The sequence below is a fragment of the Sarcophilus harrisii genome, chromosome 2 (genome assembly GCF_902635505.1).
Source record: "Sarcophilus harrisii chromosome 2, mSarHar1.11, whole genome shotgun sequence".
In the NCBI taxonomy this organism is placed as follows: Eukaryota; Metazoa; Chordata; class Mammalia; order Dasyuromorphia; family Dasyuridae; genus Sarcophilus; species Sarcophilus harrisii.
The window spans coordinates 398742540-398761221 of NC_045427.1; the positions used below are offsets into that span (position 1 = coordinate 398742540).

The 18682-nt window shown below is 37.3% G+C and overlaps 1 pseudogene; it reads right to left on the reverse strand.

Moving 5' to 3' along the window:
- Nucleotides 1–557: 557 nt before the first annotated feature.
- Nucleotides 558–18226, reverse strand: LOC100915986 (annotated as a pseudogene).
- Nucleotides 18227–18682: the final 456 nt, after the last annotated feature.

An 18682-nucleotide genomic window follows, 5' to 3' on the forward strand; every position in this document is an offset into this window, starting at 1 on the left:
AGTTTTTCCTCTATCTCTCTTATTTAATTTTCATTGTCTCTTGAGCTCTTCCATGGCCTGAGCCCAATTCTTATTTTTCTTGGAGGCTTTGGATATAGTAGACTTGACTTTGTTATCATCTTCTGAGTGTGTGTTTTGATCTTCCTTGTCACCATAATAACTTTCAATAGTCAGAAACTTTTGTTTTTTGTTTTTTGCTCATTTTCCTAGCCTATTATTCTGTTTTTAACTCTTTGTTAATGTAGGGCTTTGTTTCCAGGTTGGAAGATGTACTGTTTCAAGCTTCAGGGGTTTTGTGCAGCTATTTTCAGAAATCCTTTTAGGAATGTGACTACAGGCACTCTTTTCTGTCCTGGAGCTGTTAGGAGTATCTACACTCCATTGTAGCTGTAAGATTTAGTGTGCTGGCTGGGACTGGGACTCTGCTGACTGTTGATTCACTGAGACTCTCCACTAGACTTCTACCCCATTGTTTCAGACCTTCTCCACTGACTTTCCCAGCTTGCTCTGGTGCCCCTGGGCTGAGAGATCCAGAAATCTTCAGCACTGATATTGATTCAGAGGCCCCTCCTTGTTGATACTGGGATCCAGATGGGAGCTGAAGCCAGGGACAGGTTTGCACTGGGATTGCTCACTGGTGTCTCACTTTGATTCCACAGACCCACGAGGATTATGGCAGATTTAGAAGTCATGCCTTCAACAGTTAGACCGGGGTCCACAGCTGTACAGAGGCACCCTGCACTGGTCTGCATTCCCATCTTGATATCACAGACCTTTTCTGCTGAGCTTCTAAGTGGTTTCAGATGAAAAATGTTCTCCTCTGTCTTTTGAGTGTTCAGATGCTTTAAATTTTGTTTAGAGTCATCATTTAAAGGATTTGTTGCAGTTTGGGGGAGAGGTTGGACAACTTCCTTTTATTCTGCTATCTTGGCTGTGGCTTCTGATTCTTCTCTGATTTTTAATGAGTTCTTTTCTGTAGTAGTTTTGTATCTCTCTTACTAAGAAGTTAATTGTCTTATTTTAATTGTCTTGCATCATTCTCATTATTTGCCCCAATTTTTTCCCTTAACATTCATCTCTCTCTTTTTTAACTCTCCCAAATAAATTTTGTTCAACATCTGTCTAATTAGAATTTTTCTTTGATACTTTGCTTATATCTGTTTTTGTATTTTTGTCTTCTGAGTTTGTGTTGGTCTTCCTGTCTATTATAATAGCTTTTTATTGTCAAATTCTTTACTGTTTTTGCTGTTTGCTCATTTTTTTAAGCTATTGCTTGATTTTGATCTTCATATTTACCTGGGGGTGATAAGGTACTTTCTCAGTCCTCAGGCTTTTTTGCATTGCTCTGTTTAGGGCAAGTTGTGGTATCTATAATTATGAAGTTCTTTCACTGTGGAACGATCTCAGGAGAGATGTAGTTATTGCATTCTTTGTCTGTGCTTTCATCTTTACCTAGGAATGGTCCCTGCTCCTTTGCAGTTGCAAACATTATCACCCAATGCCAAGAGAGTATCCTTAGTATTTTCCTTTGTAATTACCAGTCATCTTACCCCTTTACTATCTCTGCACTGAGAACTCCTGAAATTTCTGTTGCCACTGTTGCAGCTGTCTCCAAGGTCCACAGTTGTTGCCTCAGATGAATTTGAATTATGTTTTTCCCACCACAGATCTTTTATGTGGACCTCCTAAATTGTTTTATTCTGAAAAAAAGTCTTACCCTGCACTTTTGTTAACTCTACCACAACAAAATTTGATTTGAGAAATATCATTTTAAAGTTGTTTTTACAAGGAAATATTAATAGAGTTCAACTGGATTGTTATTTCAAATTTTCCATCTTGGCTGCCCACCCAGTACCATTTCTGTCACTGTCCTACTATAAATATTTCATAGAATATATACAACCCACTGTAGGTCTTCTCTTAGGATTTTTATACTTTCTTGAATACTTATGAAATATTAGTATGTTTATCTGCTATATAACTGTCCACATTTTCTATCTAACTGTACAGCTCCTACATGTTGTCCCTTTTATGACTTCTGTAACACAGATCACTATTGATAATTTAATGCAGATTATTTTTGATCATCAAATATCTCTTTATTGCCCTTTGGATGACCTGCAATAGTGATTTTTTTGAAGCTGTTAACATGTCTTATTTAATATTTTTTTTGAGTTCAAACAGTGCCATTAATTATGTGATAATTTATTGGGGTAATATGATATTTTTAACCTAATTCAATAACGAATAACTAATAATGACTAAATAGATATTTTAAGTCTTCTCATATTATCAGATTGACATTTAGTCTTTACTGTGCTTCAAACAATTACTTTCTTACTGTACTTTGAAACTACAGTAGATGGCACTCACCTCAGGTATATAAGAGCAGATGCGGTATGTTTCAATAGAATGCATTTGCTAACTGATAATTTAGAATATTAATTTTATTTTATTATACCAAAATCATAAAGTTGTTAGGAATAACAACTGACAAAATGGCAAGTTTTTTTTTAATGCATTAAATTTCAATATAAATGCCTCTGATTCTATTGTTATTCTAGATATTAATATGTTTGTATGAATGACAAGTAATCCAAGAATTAGATCTTATTTTGACATCACTAATACCATCCCAAAGTTAAATGTTATCTCTCTGTTGCAGAAAGCCTAAAACATACATACACACAAACATGCATATACACATACAAAGACACATATAGGGAAGTTGAGAAGGACTCAGTGGTGAGTTTTTGAGATTTAGCTATGCTAATATAAAAGCATAATGAAAAAGAAACATAAAGAGAATATTGAAAAGAAGTTAACTGAAGAAGGTACTAATGATACAATGACACAAATTAAAAAAAAAATAGTCCTAGTCCTCAAGAAACATACTGAAGGACAAAGTATATACACAGATAAATAGATACAGGAAAATCTGAGGACCTAGAGAATACTTATAATGATACCAATAATAGCATTTATATGGAACATTAAGGATTTAAATATTAATTCATTTTTATCCTCACTACAATTTTGGGATGTAGGTAATTATTTGCATTTAACTGAAGAAGAAACTGAGTCAGATAGGGACTAAATTGCTTCCCATAGTCACACAACTTTTAAAGTCTGAGGCAGGATTTAATTTGAGTTCTTCCTGACATTAAATCCTATAGATTCTCCCCTATTCCATCTAACTGCCTGTCAGAATAAAAAGAACTAAAGGGACCTACAATATTTCTGCATATGAAGTAAAACCTTGAAACAAGCTGAGGATGAAAGTGTTGTAAAGTATATTTCTAATATGAAAGCGACCCTATATGGAGACAGCAATCATAGGACCATTTACAGATGTAAATGACCTGGATGGAATAAGAAACACTGACTATTTCAATCTTCCTTGTTGTATAAATGAAGAAATGGAGACAGAGAGAAGTTAAGTGACTTACTCAGATTTCCCCAGGCTGTAAGAAGCAGAATCATGATTTGAGCCAAAGTCTAGTAACTCCAATTATTTTATAATTCTTCATATGATCTTCAGGACAAAAGTTGAAATGACAAGACTGAAGAATAATGAGAAGACCAACCCATCTAGAATATAGTGTGAGTGTTTGTGTGTGTGCATGTGTGTGTGTGTGTGTGTGTGTGTGGCATTCTGCGCATTGTTTTGTGAGATAGGTTAAGGTGAGATACTGAAGGGCATTTGATTTCAGGGCTGAGGCATTTTCCTTTTATCCTAGAGGCAACAGCAGTCATGGACAACATCTGAGCAGGAGAGTGGAATGATAATTGCACACACATGCTTTAGGAATGTTATTTTCCCAATTATTTGGCAGATGGATTGGAGATTGAGAATTTTTAGTAGACAATTATAATAGTTCAGTTCAAAATTGTGTGGTGGCCATGTGAGTGAAGAGAAGTTATATTCATCTGGGATTGTTGAGATAGAATTCACAATCTTTGGCAAATGAGTTGAGCAGGTAAGAAGATGACAAAGTTAAAGAAAGTAAAGGATTGAAGTCCCTTCAGGTAGAAAAAAAAAATCCATTTTGAACATGTTGAGAGAAAGAATTAGGCTGGTAGTTATTTCCTTTAGTTAATTACAAATATATGCTCTAAGAAAACTCCATTTAAACAAGTAGCAAGCAATATATACCTTTGTTGCTGAAGAAATCAATAACCTGTTTTTGAAATGGTGTCCATTCTAATGGAGAGGAGGAGAATTTGAAAAAAAAAAAAAAAAAGAAGAAAGGATGAGATAGTGTGGTTGAGAAGATAAGACTATAAGACAAAAATGACAAGGAACTGAAGCAACTAAAAATCCATAGTATAAAGGAACTGACACATAAGTGTCTTTATGCAAACCACAGTAGATGTCCTATGAGCCTCATCCAAAAACATATTCAAAGTCAGGCAGAAATGTAAAGAAAAACAGTGATAAGACTGACGCTATGTTCTTATAGGGATAGCTAGGAGGCAATGCATGGCCTCATTCTGTCCTGAATTATGATGATGGTATGTCAAGTGAATATATCACATCCTTTCTAATAATCCTACCTTTTTCTCTTGCTCTTATGCCCTATAATTCTGTGGAGCTTCCTTCTTCCATCTGATTTCCTGCAAGGAATTTTCACATCACCTGTAAAATATCTTGTAAGACAGATTTGTGAAAATTCATGTTCCTAATATTCTAGCAAAATGTGGTGCTGCTATTATCCTAAACAGACTTTCATTAGCTTTTCATCTATATTACAATGATACTTCCATAGAATCTTGGAAGAATTCTCACATATAATCCAAGAAACAATGAAAAAAAAACCTTAAAAATAATAATAATAATAAAAAGAGCAGCAGATATTAGATATGAGGCAACATCTGGGTCACCATTATACAATAAAAGCTGAAGAATTTAAAGTTCATATATAGAAGAATTAAAACCTTAGGAACAAAGATGTTCTAAAAATATCTGATGTAATATTGTATTTTACTGTCTGTTAATTTATCACAGGGAGTAAAAATAAACCATAGGTGGGAAATGGAACCTCCACCAAATGTTTCTGTATCTTAATAAAATTAATTATGTAGCACACTATAAAATGACAGCAATATAAAAAAGAAAAGTAGCAATTTCATATGTGCCATAACTGCTTTTTATAAGGATAGAAATCACATCCGGCTCACATACCTATTCAGTCAGACCCTGCTGCCCTACAAGTCAGTGTATTTTACAGTGAAAGGAAAGGATAATTAAACTAAGCAAGAAAACCAGTTGGTAGGAATAGTTTTAGATACCTAAATCACATTATATGTGTGTATAGACACTGCTGACATATGTGAATGTATGTGTGTATGTGTGTGTATCTGTGTATGTATATATATATATATATATATATATATATATATCTGTGTGTGTGTATAGCTGTATATTGCATCTTGTGTTTGTGATCGTGTGATTGTACACACCTGTAAATAACAAGTCTCATCAATACCATCACTACTGATGGATCCTAGCTTTTAAAACTCCCTAAGTACTTCATACTATGTCTTAAATCAATTTTCCCATACTATGTTCAGATTTCTTTGTGAAGATGGCATATGTTATGGAGAATGAATTTAATATAGAAAAAGCATTATGACTCTAAAAAAATCATTACATTCCATCATGCCCATCATCTCACTATTATACAAATATTTGAAAGATTTTTATTATTTTAAAAATGTATAATGATATTTTTAAATTCATGTGATACTAATCATAAAATCTGTCTGATTATGGTGAATTTCAGGGCATTAATTATATACTTTTCCAATATAGCTGAACCTCTAATAAATTTGTATACATGTATATTTTATATATAGGAATGCACATGGAGTGATAATTTCTGAAAAAAAAAAAGTTTGACAATAACATTTTTATGGAAGTATTTGTTACCAGAGGTAGATAATATCAGATAGTTTATCTAAACTAGACATTTTAAATGTACTAAGAAACATAAAGGTAGTAATGGTTTACAATATGAGATTATAATTAAACATAAGTAAATTTCAAACTCCCTACATCTAAAGTGGAATACAAACAATCCAAAACAATTCAATCAACATTTATTAAGTTTCTGCTGTGTGCTAAATGCTATATTAAAAGCTGGGGGCACGATTAAATGAAAGACAGTTCCTGTCTCTAAGAAGTTTACAATGCACTCAGGAAAGATAATACCCTAAAAATATGGCAGGGAAAGGGAGGGACAGGGTTATCAGTGCAGGGACATTTTGTACCATGAATTTGAAACCAAGACAAATACAGATGCAAAGTAGACTGATCTGAGATTCCAATTCCTAGCCTCTTTAAAGAAAGGCATTGGGAAGAATTTGTTAATCTGTCTTCCAAGCTCCAATCAGAGGGGAAAGGAGGGTAAAGAGGAAGGTGTTATTGATCAAGATTTGACTAAATAGCATAGTGAAGAGATTAGAACTAATGAGTTTATCCTGGTAAAGTCATCAGATTCCCAGGATTTGATTCAGGGATAAAATGCTGCCTTCAAAGCAGGAAAGCTCTCCTGAGTTCAAATCTGGCCTCAGATATTAACTAGGTATTTGATACTGGGAAAATTGTCCCAGTTTCCTCATCTATAAAATAAATTGAAAAGCAAATGGTTTGTCATGTCAGAATCTTTCCCAAGAAAATCCCAAATGGGGTCACAAAAAATTAGACACAATTTTAATGACTCAACATTAACAGAACAGCAAATGCAATGTAGATTATCCAAATACCCCTATACATTTTCCTGGCAAGCATTAGAACCTCAAACCTTCTTCTCTTTTCTTCTCTCCCATACTCACTGAAGTATTTAAACTATGACTCTAGCTTCCTAATTGTTTCTCAGCTTTCATCTCTTCTTTCTCTAATATATCCTCTCTATGACTATCAGAATTTTTCTTCCTAAAGCACAGATCTTACCTTATTATTTAGATATTCTAAAACCTTCAGTGGCTCCCTGTTGCTTCTAAAATAAAATGCAAAATTTAAGCTTAATATTAAAATTTATTCACAAACTGCCTCTGGACTACATTGTGGTGTTTTTTTTTTTTTTTTTTCTTTAAAATATAAAATGATGGTTCTCTCTGGGGGCAGGTTTCTTGGGGAGATTTTCTGGAGGCAGCCTTAGTTTCAGTAAATAATCACTCAAATGCAGCCAGGTGCTAAAAGTTCAGATCTTTTATTGTGTCTTCCAATATAGCCTATTAGCTTTCTTGGAGGTCTCTCTCTCTTTCTGCTTGGTTCCAAGAGCTCTTGCAGCTTTGTCCTTTGCTTCTTCCTCTGCTTTCTTCAGCCTCCAGCCAGCACCTCCTTGCCTGGGGCTGGGCAGCTTTCTGGAGAGCCTTCAGACCAGTGTTGGTCTCAGTGGGGGAAATGCAGGAGCTCAGCCACCACAGTGCTGTGAGATGAAGTGAATTTGGTTGTGCCTCCAAGAGTGGGCTTCTGCTGAACTGACTGATACTCCTCCACTCTGAATCTTTTTAAATGAACTCTCCACCAAGCCTCTGTCCACTTCTTATATATGATCTCCCAAAGGTTAACTTCTCCTCTGAGAGAATGGGATTATGGGTTTCTCCCAGAGTGCTCCCTGGCCCTGAGAGCTTCAAGGGAGGTGTGAATTCGGATATCTCATGCTAAACCCTGAAATCTCCCAAATGTGTGAACTCCAATGAGTACTTAAATATGCCTTGCTTACATGAGCTCTCTAAAGGTGTGAACACCTTTATTGCCTTATTGTTTATCAGTATTAGTGACTTATCACCTTGTAAGGATTCGCTCTAAGGTATGAACCAATAAGCACTATATCAATTCCATTGAGTTAACACCAGGATTCTGATATCTCCCTTGAGTTTTCACCTTGTTTCCAGTTGAGTTGACACTAGGATCCCAACATCTCCCACTTTCTTTTGATTTAGAACAAAGGCGGTCATAACCTCTTTGACTTCTCAAGATGGTGAGAACCCCAAAAAGGTGATCAGGCCTTCCCTGACTGCTCAAAAAAGGAGCGAAAGCACCATAAAAAGAAGGTGGTCATGCTCTCCCTGACAATCTCAGGAAGGGAGATGAAAACATCAAAAGAAATAGAAAATCAAATCAGATTAGCGGGTTTTTAAAGGGGCTCACTTGAAACAGGTATGAAATAAGGTGTACATAAATCCATCAATATGGGAGGCATTACACATAGCACATAGCAATATAACACAGGCTAGTAGTAATGTAACAAATAACATGAATCAACATGAGAATTTACACATATCCATATAAGTCCTAGAAATAGTCCAAAAGAAATCCATAGTCCATTAGTTCATGTGCCAGGAATCCAATAATTCCTGTAAGCTTTGAAGTAAACAATTTTTCATAACATGAATCAACATACAGAATTATACATGTCCATAAGTCCTAAAAATAGTCCAAAAGGAATCTGTGTGGTTCAGACAGCATTTAACAAAAAAAGCTGGAGAGATATCTAGAAGCAAAGCAAAGTTTATTATATGTTCTCATGAGAATTGGTGTCCCACCCACTGAGCAGACAATGGAAGGGAGGAGGCACCGTAGGGGGCAGGGTCAACACTTTTTATCCCTAACGCAAATACCCCTTCCCACCAATGACCCTCATCCTTATTGGCTGAGGATCTTACATTATAAATGCTGGAACTACCCAAGAAATTGAACTTGACCAATAACTACATAGTTGCCCATATTTGACCTAAACAGAAAGACATTGATGTCATAGGAAGATAACAAGGGGACTTAAGTATGCCCTTAGAAGGATAGCAGGGAGGATACTTAAGTATGCCCTTGAGTTAATGCTTAAAGTCCTTCAGGCCTACTCAAACTTTGAAATAAATGAACCCTTACTCGATTTTCACAACTGTCTTGAAAAATCTCACCTCATTTCATTCAAATCCATTGTCCATTAGATCATGTGCCAGGAATCCAATAATTCCTGTAAGCTATGAAGTACTGCAATAGTCTCATCAACAATTTTTCATCTCAAGGAAACAGTCTCATCTTGTGTTAAGGAATCCAATGATTCATGAAGATTTTAAAGTTCTTTTAACAGTCTCATTGTCAGCCATTGCTCTTTCAGTGTCAGATGTTTCTTAAATCTTTTCCTTTGTTTCCAGATTTTTCTCCTTTTCTGTTTCTCTCTGATGGACAAGGTGAATACAGCTCATTGGCCCCCATCTGATTCCTTCTCTTCCTGTAGAGATACAAGCAAACCCTCTTCCCCAAGCAGTTAATCTATCTAATTCCCTTCTATTTACCACTCTCTGGATCTCTCCAAATCACCTGGCAATTATCTAAAGATAGTGGAGCTGTTTGCACTGGACACTGCCCTGTTTGGTTAAAAGGCCTGTATTCTCCCCAATTGTAATCTTGATTGCTTTTCTGTTGGTCGATGACATCAGAGTCCTGAATTTCTAAAGACTCTCTGAGTGTAACCTCAGCTGCTATCATGCTCCATCTGTCTTTTGATTGATACCTTGGAGCTGGGCCCTGCCTCTCCTTTCTCTGGGTCAATTTACATTCAGAGGCCCAGTGAAATCCTCTATTACATTTTGGGCATGGGGTTTTAGGTTTTATTCTCTCACCCTGTTCTCTCTCTCTATCTCCATATCTACAATGAGCTCTCAAATATCCAACTTTTCCACACTGAAAACATCAATGAGTTTCTCTAGAATTCCTTTGCCAAGAAGGACCCTGACTTTCCATGTTCATCATAGTTTGGGCATAATAAGCATTAAATATTTCTTTCCAAAGGTGAGCAATATAAAACCAGAACCATACAGGTTATTTATTATCCAATGAAAAACTATACAATTCACTGACTATACATCTGTTTAGGAAGAGTTATATACAGTGAAAGATAGGTTAAGTCTCTGTATGACTTCAAATGGGGTGACATGGGATTTGGGGAATAGGCTGCTTTTTCTTCCTCAGTCCAGGAGTCTCTTTCCTACATATTATTTGAAAATGGGAAATTGTTGGGAGAGACCAGTTAGCTGGAATTAGATGGGAAGGAATGAGTGGGAATCAGAGGGAAGAAAGGTCTGTACTTGGTAAAATGAATATAAAGAGTGGTCTGCCTTATAAAGAGGCAAAGGAAAGGCTTCTGAGCTGCCACAATAATGCAAGGGTTCCCCTATCCTCCCTGGTCTTCTTAGCTTTTCTCCTGTGTCTGGATGCCTGGCTTGGAATTCCATAGTTGTTTCTGTGGTTTTGTTATGTCTCTCATTGACCTGGAGGGGTCTTGACTTTTTCTGATCTTCATCCATTTCTGGACATTTCCTGCATCTCCTGCAGCATCTTGGTCAGCCTGCAGAATAACCAGCAGCAGACGATGCAATAGCAGCAGCAGCTGAACATCTGGGACCAGTTGGACCAGCAGCAGCTGCATGTCAGGAGGGACACCAGCCCATCCCAGGGCTTAAGAGAGCGCATCCACAAGGGCAAGAAGTCCCAGGTTTTCAGCTTGTCAGGGAGAACTTGAGGGCAGCGGGCTTGGAGGACACAAATCACCAGGATCACCAGCAACAGAAATAGGATGGGTGCCCCCACACCCACCAGCACAGTCCAACCTGCCAAGGAAAGCCCAAGCACTGTCACTGGGGTTAGGAAAAACAGATGATCAAGTAGAAGATGGCAAACCAACGGTAGGTGGCCATGATATTCCACAGGCCCCTGGCAAAATGGATTGGCAGGCGCATGAACGGGACTGGGGTACCACAGAAGAACTCCAGACAAGTTGAAGAAGAAATGGCACAGGGCAATCTGGAGGAATTCTTCCAAAGTGCTGCCAGGGCTGGCCAGCGCAGCCAGGATGGCCATGGTGGTGGTGCCAATGTTGGAGCCCAGGGTCAGAGGATACACTCTCTCCAGGCTGATCACTCCGATGCCAACCAGAGGAGTGATGGCAGACATGAATACAGAGCTGCTCTGCATGAGAAATGTAATCCCAGCTCCAACAAGAATGGCGAGGTAGCCCATCAGCCAGGCAAAAGGAAAAGGAAAATTTTTATTGATGGTGTTCTTAATCACTGAAGCAATTTGTCCCTTGAGCATAGAGTTGAGGACCTTGACAATCAAGATCAAACAGGTGCACAGGACCAGCAAGGAGAGGGCCAGAAGAATGAGCCCAATGCTCAGATCAGAGAAATTGACATCCACAAATGCATGTTTGCACTTTGCAGTGTTCTGTTTATATGTTATGTTCATGAGGCTCCATGTCATGTTCCCATTGGTCCAGCAGAAGCTGGGAGAAGTACAATTTTCTGGTGAGGCAATGGTAACGTTGCTTAAAGTCACATATTTTAATGTTTTACACCAAGTTTTTATCAGGCTCTTGTTTTTGGCTGCCTCATTTCCTGTAGCAATTTCATTTATGACTTTTTTATCCAGCTGGACAATGAGTTTTGTGAAGGGATCTGTGATGACTTTCAGGAGTTTAGGGGAATTTTCCCCACTCTTGATATTAAAGATTTTCACGATGGCATCAGTGAGGCGGTAGAGGTAACCTGTGATCACCTCCATGGGCAGCAGCACCAGCACTGACAACCAGTTAAAGAAATCATGGACAGTTGCTCCAGCAAAAGCCCTTCAGAACTCATTTCTGTCTTCAGCCTGCATGAGGGCCACAATAGTATTAGTCATTGAAGTCCCAATATTGGCTCCCATGATAATGGGAATGGCTGCCTTTACTGTCAACAATGAAGAGGATACCAGACTGACAACGATGGATGTAGATGTGCTGGAACTTTGCACCAGGACTGTCACCAGCATGCCAATCATCAAGCCAGCCACAGGGTTGTTCAACACTGAACCATCATGGAAAATCTTCCCAGCCATTTTTCCTCCAACCAGTTGGAAAGTGCTGCCAAGAACATCCAAGGAACATACAAAGAAGTAGAGAAATCCGAGGAGGAGGATCCCTTTTCCGAACCCTCTAAAGACAGCAATTATTTTCCCTGTGGTGTCTCTCTCTGACCACTTGACCCCCGAGTCCCTAAAGTTGGGAACATTCCGTAGCTCTTGGTCCACCACTGGCTCTTCCATCAATGGGTCTTCAGTCTCTGGCCCTTCCATCAATGCAATTTCACAAAAAGATGACAGACATTCTATCTTACTTATAGGAGAATGGACATCATTGCTGGGGCTTCCTTTATCTTCTTTTATCATTTCCAGATATAGTGGATCTTCAGTGCTCTTCACAGTATCAGAATGGGAGTTTTCCAATTCAGATAGAGGTGGAGTTGCCATTGTCTGCAATTGGCGGGATCTCTGTCCAAGGTGCTTAAAGCGGTCCCAATGTACACCAGGATGGGAGCGGGCTTTGTGGGCTATGGTGCAGGGCAGGGAGGGCAGCGTGGGCCAGCAGCTGAGGCAAGGGGCCCATGGGTTCTCATGCTCTCATTCTCAGACACTAGGGTCCCTTCTCTTTCCAATCCTTAGCCCCACCAGAGGATCCGTGAGCCCAATTCAGGCCACTGAGACCTGTGGAGACCTCGGTGTGCTTCAGGGCCTCCAGAGTCTCCACGGAGGCCCAGGGATTCACAAGTTCAGTAGAGGAAATTCACAAGTCATAGCTCCCACAATCCCACTCTCAGATGAGGAGTCAACCTTTGAGTTCACACCTTTAAGAGATCATATATAAGAAGCTGTTGGAGCCTCAGCAAGGAGTCAGTTAAGGAGATTGCGAAGCCAGAGACTGCAGTCAGGCAGAACTAGGAATTCGGAAGAAGAGAGGATAAAGCTGGAAGAGGCAAAGGACTAGCAATAAGAGCTCTTGGAACCAAATTGGGAGATAGGCCTCTAAAAAAACTAACTGGGCTATTTTGGAAGAGATATTAAAGGATCTGAACTTTTAACAGCTGCTGCATTTGACATGATTATTACTTTGAACTGAAACTAAGGGTGCCTCCAGAAGTGCCCCAAGAAATCTGCTCCCAGAGAACGATTATATTTTAGAAAAGAACACTACATGTGTGTGCATGTGTGCACAAGCCTGCTTGCTCAAATTTGTAATGTCTAAATCCTTATCATCTAGCCCAATGTCTTGCACCAATATACTGTGGACTTTCCTCTCATTCTCTTGACATTGAATTGAACACAGGATCCATATGTTGGTGAACCCTCAGTCTCACAATATTATTACTCTATTTTTTTCATTCATTCATTTTAGTTATATCCTATGTATCATCTTCCTCTGTCATTCCTTCTTTTTAATTTGTTTCAGCTTGCTCATGCTAACACACACATCCTTGTAGTTTCCTTTGGGTGATCCAAAACTTTGATTCCATGGATGCTATTCTTTTAAAGAAATACACACTAATCTTGACTTTATAAACTTTATAAACAGGCATATAAACTTTATTAAGTTTTAGATACACTTCCACACCTTTTTTGTTGTTTAATTATTTTTAATGTATTTGTATTTTGAGCTTTTGTATTATTTAGATTTTAGTTGCTTTTCCAACTCATCAATTTGGTTCTTTCTCTCTCTCTCTCTCTCTCTCTTTTTTTTTTTTTACCTTAGATGTTTTGATTAGGAATTGTGATCCTACTCTTTCTTTGTTTTTGACAGAACTGTGGAAAGAAATGAGCTGTAATGTTTTCTAATAATACAACATTTTATCTGGTCTTTCCAAAGTAATGCAAAAACTTCAGTAGCATTCAGAATACTCAAGGTATTTTTGAAAAGATTCATTAACAAATATGAAATTTCTTGCACTTATTAAAACCCTATTTATAGTTTTAACTATCCATGTGAAGTGTAGTAATAAAGATAGGTAGATATGCACATGAGTCACTGACAATAAATTAGGCATTTCTTTCTTTTTTTTTTTTTTTAGGAAAATGTTTCTTTGGAGAAAAATCTATAAAATGGGTTTGAATTCAAGTACTAGGTTGATTTTTAAAGCCATAAACTAATACATATTTTTCTTCTATCTTTTTTTTTGAGATATGATAGACATTCAAAATATATTTATTGGTTATAGTCACTGCCTGAAAGTGATATATATATATATATATATATATATAATGCTATAATAATGTGTTTTTCTCCATCTATTTCATTTTGCTTATGTTTGTTAATGAAAATAATGCTTACCACATATATGAAAAAAAGTAGTGGAAGATAAATATAATTGAACTTTAAAATGGTAATTATTTATCTAAAAGTAGTATGTCTTTTTTCTTTTTTTAAGAATGTGGTTAGGGATACAGCACCAGCTGTGAGATCTCAGAGAAAAATTAAATTGCAAGAGTTAATTATTCTCCTCCTTTCCTATTCAGTGTCCCTACTCAGGTACTACAGCACAGATGGTGTTGTGGTAAAGACACATCACACTGTCAGACCTAGTAACATATGGTATCAACTAAGAACTCTAACTTTACATGAGTTTCAAGGTTAAGATAGAAACTTGTCACCTTTCTGACATTCAATTTAGACTTTAAAAATGAATGTTTTTATGAAAAGTACTACCTCATTTTTTGGTAAATTTTATTTTTTTTTCATATATTAATTTGAAATTTTAATAGCAGTCTTATAAATGTAGTTTGATTCATGCAATAATTGCAGAACTAACAAGCCATGTATAAATTAAATAATAGAATCAAGAATTTAGAAATTAAAAGATATCCTATAGGACCTTCATTTTACAAAAATAACTATATAGGAAGAAAGGTAAATGACTTTTCCAACATCTCCTACTATCAGAGACAGTATTTACACAATCTGTATTTACATGCTAGTTAATAAATTTTCTTGTTCCCATGTAAAGTTGCAACTCTGGCCAAAAAAAACAAGATCTGCCTCTTTTAGCAGGTTACAGAACAAACTAAGCCTGAAAACTGTAAATACTTTTCAGTTATTTGCAAATTATCGTTCTTGTTGTTATTGTTCTGGAATATTCAACTCTTCATGACTCTGGGGTTTTCTTTGCAAAGATAAGGGAGTGGTTTCCCATTTCCTTTTCTAATTCATTTTACAAAAGAGGGAAGTGAGTCAAACAGGCTTAAGTGACTTGCCTACAGGCACACAAGTAGGAAATGTCTGAGGCCAAATTTGAATACAGGAAGATGCGACTCCTTGCCTCCAGACCAGGCACACAATGCTCTATACCATCTACTTGCCCAGGTTTTATAATGGCCCAATTAAAAGAGACAATTCCATTGAGCTAATGAATCTGTTATTTCATTGATGTTTGCATTCCTCTAGTAATTCAGATGTCAGTCCATCCATGCTTACCCATACTATGCCACTATTTTTGTCCAGGTATTCAAATAAATCCACCATAAGTTAGGTTTTCTGAATTTGCTGAACTTCTATCTGAACTTTTCTTCTATCATATAAATGCTGATGAAGTATAAGATTGCCTATCAGTCAGTCAGCCTATATTTCCCACTATATAAGCATATCACTATTTTCCCCCTGATTATGAATTTATTATTACATCTTTTACAATGCTTCTTCTACAAATACATAATATGTTGTGTAAGGGCAATTAGATGATGCATTGCATAGTACACCAAGTCTGAAGTTGAATAAGTGAAATTCAAATCTGTCCTCAGTCATTTATTAGCTGTGTGATCCTGAGCAAATCACTTAATCTTTATTTGCCTTAGTTTCTCATCTATAAAATTGATGAGGGGAGTCCCAAAACTCTTTCTCTTTCTCTCTCTCTGACTTTGGGAATAAGCTATGAGGTAAAGAACTTGAAGCTTCTAGAAGGAGACAATCTCCTTCAACCTAGCCTCAGTGAGAGATTACCCCAGGGAATCAGATAAAGTGGTTTATATAGGTGGAGCTGCTTGAGTCCTGAGCTAAATAAATCCAGCCCTATTCAATTGAAGATCTATTCAATTCAGCTCAAACTGTATCCAGCCCCCCATCAAAAGCAACCCCCAACTTGTAGCCAAGGCTTATAAAAGAGCCAATCTAAAACCCTCTCTTTCCAGAGGTCCTAATATGTCATGCCATGTCATGCTATTCTATGCTGTGCTCTGCCTGCTGGAATAATATTCTTTTCCAGTGCTACTCTCTTTTTATCTCCCTCACCTATCTCCTTAAAGAGATAAGTCTCTTAAAGAGACTTTATGCCTCTCTGTTGGGATTTCTCTAAACTTTACTTCCCAATGCCTATAATAAACCTCTTTTCTCAATATAGGTTTTCAGGTTCATAAATTCTTTTATGAAGAATCTCTGCACTGCCAGAAGAAAGGGTTCCCAAAACTTCCTACCCATGCACTGAATCACAAGGGGATGTAGGAGAGCCAAATCTCTCCATTTGGTTCCCTGAACCCCAAACCTGCCACTAGACCTCATCTTTTAATTCCCCGAGCACCAGGAACCCTAATCTCATTTTGGTTCCCTGACGATTCTAAATCTAGACCTCATTGTATTTTGGTTCCCAGAACCCCCAAACCTAAACCTCATCAAAATGAGGAAACATTGGAGAAAAATGACAAATGACTCCAGCATCTTTGTCAAGAAAACCCCTCAACAACCCTGGGATGTAGCTATTGTTATTATATTTATATATTTTATATTTATATTTAAGTAAACTGAGCCAAACAGAAGTTAAATGACTTGGCAAGAGTCAAAGAAGAAGTTTTTTTTTTTTTTTTTTTTTTTTTTTTTTTTTTGTGGTCAAATTTTGTAATGTCAAAAGAAACTGAGCAGGACAGAGATTAGAGACCAATTCAATAGTTTATTAAATGGAGAGAAATACTGGGACCAATGGATCCCAGGGCTAGATGAGACTATCATCTCAAAGAGTCTAGCCCCAAGTATCAGGACAGCAAGCCTTTTATGGAACAATGACATCATGCAGAGACCTAGATGGGGATAGCCTCATAGATGGAGGTTACTGATATTATAATGACATAAAGGAATGTCTATAACACCTTTATCTCAACCATTAAGAGGGGACGGTCATAACCTTAAGGCAGAATTACGAAATAGGACAAATGGAGGAACTGGTTATCCCATTAAAAGTGACCTTTGGCATTACATTTCCCCCTTTTTCTCTTGGAACTATTCAAATCTTTGAATTATCTTCCTCTAGAAGGCCTTAGCACTATAATTTGAACAACCCTATGTGAAGTAAATAAAAATCAAAATAAAACTAGACCAATGCAAGGACTTATGGCAAGGTCAAGTCTCTCCCTGATAATCCCAGAATTAATCAGCAATACACAAAGTTCCTTATTTCAATTATTTCTGACAATTAATTGTCAGATCCTCTGCAGTTGGGGAGCATATGGACAGCTGTGGTCATTTGTGCATGACTCGGCCTCTGCTTATGGAGAGCAGCAAGCTCAAGGCAGTTGTGTTGCCCATTCAGAGGGCCGGCTCTAGGAGAGAAGGGCAAGGCTTAGAGTAGCCCCACCTGTCCCACCCAGAGGAACAAACAGGGCTGCCACTAGAATACAAATTTCTGAGCAGATTATGCAGTTAGACCAAGGCAGGCAACCCCAAACTTTTTAGAGGCCTCAATATCAACAAGGTCCTTTTAAGTACGCTGAAATACTAATTAAGGATCTGGGGTAACAGGAGTGGAGAAACAGATCAGAGAGACTGCCAGTTCCAAGACAGGTATCCAATTTCTGGTTGTTTCTAAAAAATAATCCCAAAAACTGAGTCTGCCAGGGCAATTCCAACAGAATATGGGATTTCCAAGTTAAAGCACAACCAGCAAATTGTAGTCTAGTAAATTTAAGCAAGACGTAAAGGACTTCCAATTAAATCTGAACTAGCAAGATACCAGTTTTCCCAACTTCCAATTAAATCTTAACTAGCAAGATACCAGTTTTCCCAACTTCCAATTAAATCTGAACTAGCAAGGTACCAGTTTTCCCAATTTCCTATTTCTTCTCCTCACCTTTTTTTTTTTTGGAAAGGAATTATCAAATGACCATCCCACATACAAATCATACGCATATGCATATACATAACAGACTAAAAGTCCCTCAAACATAGTAGCAATAGTTACACAAGTTTAACAATTTCCAAATCTTAAACACACAGTAATCCAGTGAAAATTCTAACAAGTCAACCACTTTCCCACTCCCCCTCATCAGTCCAAATTACATCAGGAAAAGTGGGCACGGGCTATGGCTGTCATTTGCTTCTTCAAGCTGGACAGGGATGATGCTAGGGATGATGCTCAGTCCGCAAGGGGGCATGTGTCTGTAGTGTGAGCTGACAAACAAAGGTTTGATCTAGGTCCCAGAAGCAAGTCAATATATCTGCAATTTGACCAAATCTAGAAATAAAAACAAATCTAACAAAGAAAAGTTAGAACAGTCTGAGATAGAAAGACCGGTCCACAAGGACTGCTACAAGATGTGGCCTCTCATTAGTTAAAAACCTTAAAAAAACTTGAATATCCAGACACAATATCTGGTAACCAATAGATGACCAGACTAAATACTCATTTGCTCAAGTATTTAGGATATAGTGATTACACATAACCAGATTGGAAACAGCAAGGTATGACATAATTGAATTAACAATTTCTTATTGACCATTATAGAAATCAGTTACAGGAGGGAAAAAAATGCAGTGCATATTAACCCAAGATATTTTACCTCTAGTAACAAATCCTAAACAGATATTTACCATAACCTTATCAGTTTGCT